Source organism: Triticum dicoccoides, chromosome 3B (genome assembly GCF_002162155.2).
Source record: "Triticum dicoccoides isolate Atlit2015 ecotype Zavitan chromosome 3B, WEW_v2.0, whole genome shotgun sequence".
In the NCBI taxonomy this organism is placed as follows: Eukaryota; Viridiplantae; Streptophyta; class Magnoliopsida; order Poales; family Poaceae; genus Triticum; species Triticum dicoccoides.
In genome coordinates, this window is record NC_041385.1 from 860531813 (window position 1) to 860542193 (window position 10381).

A 10381-nucleotide genomic window follows, 5' to 3' on the forward strand; every position below is an offset into this window, starting at 1 on the left:
AGTTTATAAAAGAAAACTACAAAAAATGGAGTTAAGTTTGTCTCATACGCTTTGTCTTTTTAATATCTTTCGTGAGTTTGATGGAAAGGAAAATTGTGCTCAAGTGCTAGAAGAAGAATGCTTTAAAATGCTTGGTACTAAATCTTTGAATGATGAGCATGATTGCAATGTTGTTAGTATAAACTCCTTGAATATCCATAATACTAATGATGATTGCTCTAGCCATGATGAAAATATATATTATGAGCATGTCAACTTTTGTGGAGTGCATGTTTGCATGAACACACCAAATAGAGAAGATATATATTGCAAGAAGCATAAGTATTTAGGCACTAAGAGGTTGCAAGAAAGGCTAGATAAGAGTGCGGAGAATTTAAGATATATTTCCCGTTGTGAATTTTGCAATAAGCAAGATCATTTACACCTCCAATGCAAATTGTTTCATGATCGGATCGTGTCCAAAAATTGTGATGATTTGATCTCCCCTTCTCATTGCAATGAACTTAGATTGCTTTTGGGTTGTGAAGAGTTGAAACATTTAACTAAGCCTATTCCAGAATTTAATCTTAGGCATTTCCTTGATATTGATCTAGAAAAGATTTATATGTTTTGTGCGTTGAATTGCATTGAAAATCCTTATATTGCCAATTACATAAAGAAAAGAAAGCAAATAGAAGATGAAGAGAATACTAATGAAAGGGAAGAGACTTCCCAACTTCCTCCTATTATTTCTTATGATGATACAGGTAACGAGGAGGAGCTTTCTATTCAACCAATCCCACCGATAAAGAAGGTTGAACCCACACATAATGAGAAGAAGAAAAGGAAGAGAAGGGGCAGCAAAGGTAAAAAGGTATCCCTCCCAAATGATGTTGCTCCTACTACTCATTGTGATGATGATATTTGCTTTACTATTGGCGCTATCCATATTTTTAATGATGAGAGTGATTATGCTTATGATATGAAAGGGCCCAAGCTTCGGGAAGCTATGTTTGATGACTATGAAATATTTGAGAATATATTTGCTGAAATTAATGTTTGTCCCAAGCTTGGGGATGCTACATTTAATGAAGATGATATTTTTAGCATCCCATGTTTTGATATGCAAAGTTGTTATGATGATAGCATGCCTCCTACCTATGTTGATTATATTGATGAAAGTGGGTTCGGAAGAGTGTCAACTTTAGGAAGTTGTTATCCCATTATTTTAGAGGATGTTGAATCTATTTGTGATGAAAATGAAAGTGGATTTGGAAGAGTGTCAACTTTATTTAGTGATTCCACTATCTTGGGAGAGGTTTCAATCGATTATGATGAGAAGAAGTCGCTACTTATGATGATTATTGTGATGAAACTTATGCTATAATAAGTAGTGATGATTATATTTACAAATCTTGTCATGATTATGATTACCCTTTTTCTGAACATTACTCTTTTAATGTGGAAACATTTTTTAGTGTTCGAGTCTTTTATGATACTCTTACTATTCTGAATGAGAAGAATTTTGCTTATAAGGAGATTAGTAAATTTTATATGCTTGTAGATCATGAAAAGAATGCTTTAAGTGCTGGTTATATTGTTTAATTTATTCATGATGCTACTGAAACTTATTATGAGGGAGGAATATATGCTTGTAGGAATTGCAATAATATCAAGTTTCCTCTCTATGTGTTTAAAGTTTTGAAGCTATGCTTGTTTTACCTTTGTATGCTAATTGATTATTGTTCCCATAAGTTGTTTGCTCACAAAATCCCTATGTATAGGAAGTGGGTTCGACTTAAATGTGCTAGTCATATTCTTCATGATGCTCCCGTTATCTTTCAATTCTTATCTTTTGTGTGAGCATCATTGCCATCATCATGCCTAGCTGAAAAGGCATTAAAGAAAAGTGCTTGTTGGGAGACAACCCAATATTACCCTTACTGTTTTTGTGTGTCCACATGATTATGCTACTGTAGTAATCATGTTTTATACATTTTGTTTCAATAAAGTGCCAGGTAGAACCTTTGGGAAGACTTGGGTGAAGTTTATGTGATCTTGCTGTAAAAAACAGAAACTTTTGCGCTCACGAGAATAGCTGCCATTGTTTACTGGGGAGGGATTTTAGGTTGATTCTTTTTGAAGATGATTAATAGACAAATTACTCAGGTACAGAAATTTATTCCATAATTTTTGGGGTTCCATAGGTATACGTTTGATACAGATTACTACAGACTGTTCTGTTTTTGACAGATTCTGTTTTCATTGTGTTGTTTGCTTATTTTGATGCATCTATGGCCAGTATTAAGTGGTATGAACCATAGATAAGTAGGAGTACAGTATATATTACACCAATATGAATTTAGAATGAGTTCATTACAGTACCTAAGTGGTGATTTATTTTCTTATAGTAACGGAGCTTACCAGTTTTGTGTTAAGTTTTGTGTGGTTGAAGTTTTCAAGTTTTGGGTAAAGATTTGATGGACTATGGAATAAGGAGTTACAATTGTATTGAGTGTGTTGGGGACACAAGAGACTCTTTGTTATTTGGTTGCAGGGTTGTTTGAGAGAGACCATCTTCATCCTACGCCTCCTACGGATTCATAAACCTTAGGTCATCCACTTGAGGGAAATTTGCTACTGTCCTACAAACATGTGCACTTACATGCCCAACAACGTCTACAAGAAGAAGGTTGTGTTGTAGACATCAGCACGCTACCTCTACATTTACCTACGGGATTAGTTTTAAACCTCAATAATTGTTCTTTAGTGACAGCTTTGAGCATGAACATTGTATCTGGATCTCGTTTAATACGGGATGGCTACTCATTTAAATCCGAGAATAATGGTTGTTCTATTTATATGAGAGATATGTTTTATGGTCATGCCCCGCTGGTCAATGGTTTATTCTTAATTAATCTCGAACGTGATGTTACACATACTCATAGTGTGAATACCAAAAGATGTAAGATTGATAATGATAGTCCCACATATCTGTGGCACTACCGCCTTGGTCACATTGGTGTCAAACGCATGAAGAAGCTCCATACAGATGGACTTTTGGAGTCTCTTGATTTCGAATCATTTGACACGTGCGAAACATGCCTCATGCGTAAAATGACCAAGACTCCGTTCTCCAGAACAATGGAGCAAGCAACCAACTTACTGGAAATTATACATACTAATGTGTGCGGTCGAATGAGCGTTGAGGCTCGCGGTGGCTATCGTTATGTTCTCACTCTCACTGATGACTTAAGTAGATATGGGTATGTCTACTTGATGAAACACAAGTCTGAGACCTTTGAAAAGTTCAAGGAATTTTAGAATGAGGTAGAGAATCAACGTGACCAAAAATAAAGTTCTTATGATCAGATCGTGGAGGAGAATATTTAAGTCATGAATTTGGTACACACTTAAGGAAATGTGGAATTGTTTCACAACTCACGCCGCCTGGAACACCTCAGCGTAACAGTGTGTCCGAACGTCGTAATCGCACTTTATTGGATATGGTGCGGTCTATGATGTCTCTTACCGATTTACCGCTATCATTTTGGGGATACGCTTTAGAGACAGCTACATTCACTTTAAATAGGGCACCATCTAAATCCGTTGAGACGACACCTTATGAATTATGGTTTTGGAAGAAACCTAAGCTGTCGTTTCTAAAAGTTTGGGAATGCTTATGTCAAGAAACTTCAACCTGAAAAGCTCGAACCCAAGTCGGAAAAATGCATCTTCATAGGATACCCTAAGGAAACCATTGGGTATACTTTCTACCTTCCATCCGAAGGCAAGATCTTTGTTGCCAAGAATGGGTCCTTTCTGGAGAAAGAGTTTCTCTCGAAAGAAATAAGTGGGAGGAAAGTAGAACTCGATGAAGTACTGCCTCTTGAACCGGAAAGTAGCGCAGCTCAGGAAGATGTTCCTGTGGTGCCTGCACCGACTGGAGAGGAAGTTAATGATGATGATCAAGGTACTTCGGATCAAGTTGCTACTGAACTTCGTAGGTCCACAAGGACACGTTCCACACCAGAATGGTATGGCAACCCTGTCCTGGAAATCATGTTGTTAGACAACGGTGAACCTTTGAACTATGAAGAAGCGATGGCGTGCCCAGATTCCAACAAATGGCTTGAAGCCATGCAATCCGAGATATGATCCATGTATGAAAACAAAGTGTGGACTTTGACAGACTTGCCCGATGATCAGCGAGCGATAGAAAACAAATGGATCTTTAAGAAGAAGACGGACGCTGATGGTAATGTTACCATCTATAAAGCTCGATTTGTCGCTAAGGGTTATCGGCAAGTTCAAGGGGTTGACTATGATGAGACTTTCTCTCCCGTAGCGAAGCTGAAGTCCGTCTGAATCATGTTAGAAATTGTTGCATACTATGATTATGAGATATGGAAAATGGAAGTCAAAACGGCATTCCTTAATGGCTATCTTAAGGAAGAACTGTATATGATGCAGCCGGAAGGGTTTGTCGATCCTAAGAATGCTAACAAGGTATGCAAGCTCCAGCAATCCATTTATGGGCTGGTGCAAGCATCTCGGAGTTCGAACATTCACTTTGATGAGATGATCAAAGCGTTTGGGTTTATGCAGACTTATGGAGAAGCCTGCGTTTATAAGAAAGTGAGTGGGAGCTCTATAGCATTTCTCATATTATATGTAGATGACATACTTTTGATCGGAAATGATATAGAACTTTTGGACAATATAAAGGCCTACATGAATAAGTGTTTTTCAATGAAGGACCTTGGAGAAGCTGCTTACATATTAGGCATCAAGATCTATAGAGATAGATTGAGAGGCCTCATAGGTCTTTCACAAAGCACATACATTGATAATATATTGAAGAAGTTCAATATGGATCAGTCCAAGAAGGGGTTCTTGCCTGTGTTGCAAGGTGTGAAATTGAGGTCGGCTCAATGCCCGACCACGGCAGAAGATAGAGAAAAGATGAGTGTCATCCCCTATGCCTCGGCTATAGGGTCTATTATGTATGCCATGCTGTGTACCAGACCTGATGTAAACCTTGCCGTAAGTTTGGTAGAAAGGTACCAAAGTAATCCCGGCATGGAACACTTGGCAGCGGTCAAGAATACCCTGAAGTACCTGAAAATGACTAAGGATATGTTTCTCGTTTATGGAGGTGATGAAGAGCTCGTCGTAAAGGGTTACATTGACGCTAGCTTCGACACAGATCTGGATGACTCTAAGTCACAAACCGGATATGTGTATATTTTGAATGGTGGGGCAGTAAGTTGGTGCAGTTGCAAGCAAAGCGTCGTGGCGGGATCTACATGTGAAGCGGAGTACATGGCAGCCTCGGAGGAAGCGCATGAAGCAATCTGGATGATGGAGTTCATCACCGACCTAGGAGTCATACCCAATGCGTCGGGGCCGATCACTCTCTTCTGTGACAACACTGGAGCTATTGCCCTTGCCAAGGTGCCCAGGTTTCACAAGAAGACCAGGCACATCAAGCGTCGCTTCAACTCCATTCGTGAAAATGTTCAAGATGGAGACATAGATATTTGCAAAGTGCATACGGATCTGAATATCGCAGATCCGTTGACTAAACCTCTTCCACGAGCAAAACATGATCAACACCAGAACTCTATGGGTGTTCGATTCATCATAATGTAACTAGATTGTTGACTCTAGTGCAAGTGGGAGACTGTTGGAAATATGCCCTAGAGGCAATAATAAAATGGTTATTATTATATTTGCTTGTTCATGATAATTGTCTATTGTTCATGCTATAATTGTGTTATCCGGAAATCGTAATAAATGTGTGAATACATAGACCACAACATGTCCCTAGTGAGCCTCTAGTTGACTAGCTCGTTGATCAATAGATAGTTATGGTTTCCTGACTATGGACATTGGATGTCATTGATAACGGGATCACATCATTAGGAGAATGATGTGATGGACAAGACCCAATCCTAAGCATAGCACAAGATCGTGTAGTTCGTTTGCTAGAGCTTTTCTAATGTCAAGTATCATTTTCTTAGACCATGAGATCGTGTAACTCCCGGATACCATAGGAGTGCTTTGGGTGTACCAAATGTCACAACGTAACTGGATGACTATAAAGGTATACTACAGGTATCCCCGAAAGTATCTGTTGGATTGACACGGATCGAGACTGGGATTTTTCACTCCTTATGATGGAGAGGTATCTCTGGGCCCACTCGGTAATGCATCATCATAATGAGATCAATGTGACCAAGTGGTTGGTCACGGGATCATGCATTACGGTACGAGTAAAGTGACTTGTCGGTAACGAGATTGAACGAGGTATTGGGATACCGACGATCGAATCTCGGGCAAGTAACGTACCGATTGACAAAGGGAATTGTATACGGGACTACCTGAATCCTCGACATCATGGTTCATTCGATGAGATCATCGTGGAACATGTGGGAGCCAACATGGGTATCCATATCCCGCTGTTGGTTATTGGCCGGAGAGCTGTCTCGATCATGTCTGCGTGATTCCCGAACCTGTAGGGTCTACACACTTAAGGTTCGGTGACGCTAGGGTTGTAGAGATATTAGTATGCGGTAACCCGAAAGTTGTTCGGAGTCCCGGATGAGATCCCGGACGTCACGAGGAGTTCCGAATGGTCCGGAGGTAAAGATTTGTATAAAGGAAGTCCAGTTTCGGCCACCGGGAAGGTTTCGGGGGTCACCGGTATTGTACCGGGACCACCGGAAGGGTCCCAGGGGTTCCATCGGGTGGGGCCACCTATCCCGGAGGGCCACATGGGCTGAAGTGGGAAGGGAACCAGCCCCTGGTGGGCTGGTGCGCCCCCCTTGGGCCTCCCCCTGTGCCTAGGGTTGCAAACCCTAGGGGTGGGGGGCGCCCCACTTGACTTGGGGGGCAAGTCCCACCTTGCCCCCCCCCTTGAGATTATATCTCTAGGGGGCTGACGCCCCCCCCAGGGCCCTTATATAAAGAGGGGGGAGGGAGGGTAGCCGCACCCTAGTCCCTGGCGCCTCCCTCTCCCCCCGTAACACCTCTCCCTCTCGCTGAGCTTGGTGAAGCCCTGCCGAGATCACCGCTACTTCCACCACCACGCCGTCGTGCTGCTGGATCTCCATCAACCTCTCCCTCCCCCTTGCTGGATCAAGAAGGAGGAGACGTCTTCCCCAACCGTACGTGTGTTGAACGCGGAGGTGCCGTCCGTTCGGCACTAGGATATTCGGTGATTTGGATCACGACGAGTACGACTCCCTCAACCCCATTCTCTTGAACGCTTCCGCTCGCGATCTACAAGGGTATGTAGATGCACTCCTCTCTCTCGTTGCTAGATGACTCCATAGATTGATCTTGGTGAAGCGTAGAAATTTTTTATTTTCTGGAACGTTCGCCAACAATATCATCGGTGACTAATGAAGCCTCTTCCTCATGCTGTCCGCTATCACCCGACACGACAAACGACGCTAATTGGGTAGGTTGGGTGTTGGTTCTCATACCTTGATGAGGCTGCATGGTCACGGGTGTGCTCCCGGCCGCCTCCAGACGAAGCAGACTCTTTGGCCACAATAGGACCCAACTCTTGCAATCACAAGCCGCCGCGGGGTCTTGTCGTCATTTCCTCCTAGTGCTACCGGAGGAGCCAAATTCCCGTGGCCTGGTTGACACGGGCCACGGAATTCTTGAAGATGTCAGGGGGATCGGCCGGCTGTGGAACAAATCTTCCTTCGGCTTCACTATCGTCGCCTTTCCCATGTCCACCTTTTGGCTACTGATGGTGTATAGTATGGTGCACGGGGTTACGTACGCCTGCAAAGACATGTCTGCAATGTGAGACATCCGAAAGGCAACGGAAACGAGAGATTATACATATATTGAAGAGGGCCGGTGTGACAAGTATACTGTGAGGGCGTCGAGCTCAGCCAAAGATGATGCCCTGCCGAGCACACCAACCGGGACTAAAGGGGCCGGTTGGTGCTACGAACCGGGACCAAAGGTGTGGCTATATAAAGAACACTTAGCAGTTTTCCATCCACTTCGTTCCTTCGATCTCTCCTCTCCCCCGACAGCGCCACGACCACCTAGACGCTGTCAGACTGCGTCGTCGCCTCCTCGAGCACTGCCCCGATGCCCTCGCTGGGCCCCCACCCCGACGCCCTCACCGACGCGCCGGACCTCCTCGCGCGCCCTCCTCCCTTCATCGCATGCGTGCCCCCGAGCCTACCGTCGGTCTCCTGCTCATTGCCGCGCCCGCCGCCTCCAGGTAGCTCCACCGCCGCCCCCCAGTGAGCTTCCCCTACTCCCATGGTCCCCTTCTCCTCGCCAATGCGTGCCCCCGAGCCCCCTTTGCTGCCACTGCTCGTCGCCGCCGGTCATTGCTGCCACTGCTCGTCGCCGCCGGACATCTAGATGTCCTCTGTTTTTGAGATAGATAGATGGTTTTTATATGTGCTCTGTTTTTTCATATGAGATGAGATGTATGAGATGTATGAGATGTTTTGTGGAGATGAGATGAGATGTTTGTGGAATTTTTTATTTAGGTTGTTAGTAGATTTTAGGTTAATGCATTTTAGGCAAAGTTTTAAATAGCGCGCTAAGCATCTTAGCGCCGGACCTCTTTCAAATGCTATAGCGTGCTATAGCGGAGCTATAGCGCGCTATTTAAAATGTTTGTTCATTTATTTGGACCAAAGTCTCTTAGCGCAAGGCCTTTTGTAAACGCTATAGCGTGCTACAGCGGAGCTATAGCGGGCTATTTGAAACAGTGATTTTAGGTTAGTTGATTTAGTTGCTTTTTTAGGTTGTACTGTTAGAAGAAGAAGAAGAAGAAGAAGAAGGGAAGAAGAGGAGAGAGAAAATAAGAAGAGGAAGAATAAGAAGAAAAAGAGGAGAAGAAGAAGAAATAGAGGAATTGAGGGTCTCGGGAACTATTTTTTCTTCTTCTCCTCTATTTCTTCTTCTTCTCCTCTATTTTTTCTTCTTCCTCCTCTTCTTATTTTTTATCAGAAATGAGGGTCTCGGGAACTAGGGTGTCGGAAACTAGGGTAGAGGGTCGAGGGTTGCCGAGAGGTTGAGGGTTGTCGAGGGGTCAAGGGTCAAGGGTCTGCTAGCTCTTGAGCACTGCATTGGATTTCCCCGAAGAGGAGACGATGATGTAGTAAAGTAGTGTAAGTATTTCCCTCAGTTTTTGAGAACCAAGGTATCAATCCAGTAGGAGATCACACACAAGTCCCTCGTACCTACACAAAACGATAGCAACTCACAACCAACGCTTAGGGGTTGTCAATCCCTTCATGGTCACTTACGAGAGTGAGATCTGATAGAGATAATATTTTTGGTATTTTTGATAGATAGATGCAAAGTAAAAAGTAAAAGGCAAAATAAAACAAAGCAAGTAAATAAAGTAATGGAGATAGATATGATAAGAATAGACTTGGGGGCCATAGGTTTCACTAGTGGCTTCTCTCAAGAGCATACATATTCTACGGTGGGTGAACAAATTACTATTGTACAATTGATAGAAAAGCGAATAATTATGAGATTATCTAGGTATGATCATGTATATAGGCATCACGTCCAAAACAAGTAGATCGAAATGATTCTGCATCTACTACTATTACTCCACTCATCGACCGCTATCCAGTGTGCATCTAGAGTATTAAGTAAAACAGAGTAATGCTTTAAGCAAGATGACATGATGTAGAGGGATAAATTCATGCAATATGATAAAAACCCCATCTTGTTATCCTCGATGGCAACAATACAATACGTGCCTTGCAACTCTTTCTGTCACTGAGTAAGGACACCACAAGATTGAACCCAAAGCTAAACACTTCTCCCATTGCAAGAACTACCAATCTAGTTGGCCAAACCATAAAGATAATTCGAAGAGACTTGCAAAGATAACTCAATCATACATAAAAGAATTTAGATAAGAATCAAATATTGTTCATAGATAAGCTGGAGCATAAACCCACAATTCATCGGTCTCAACAAACACACCGCAAAAAGAAGATTACATCGAATAGATCTCCACAAGAGAGGGGGAGAACATTGTATTGAGATCCAAAAAGAGAAAAGAAGCCATCTAGCTACCCGAAGGTCTGAAGTAAAATACTCACACTTCATCCGAGAGCCTATATGTTGTTGATGTAGAAGCCCTCCGTGGTGGATGCCCTCTCCGGCGGAGCTCGGGAACAGACCCCAAGATGGGATCTCGCGGATACAGAAGGTTGCGGCGGTGGAATTAGGTTTTTGGCTCTGTATCTGATCTGACGGGGGTACGTATGTATATATAGGAGGAAGGAGTACGTCGGTGGAGCTCTGAGGGGCCCACGACGTAGGGGGGCGCGCCCAGGGGGGCGCCCTCCACCCTCGTGACCGCCTCTGTCACTTCTTGGAGTAGGGT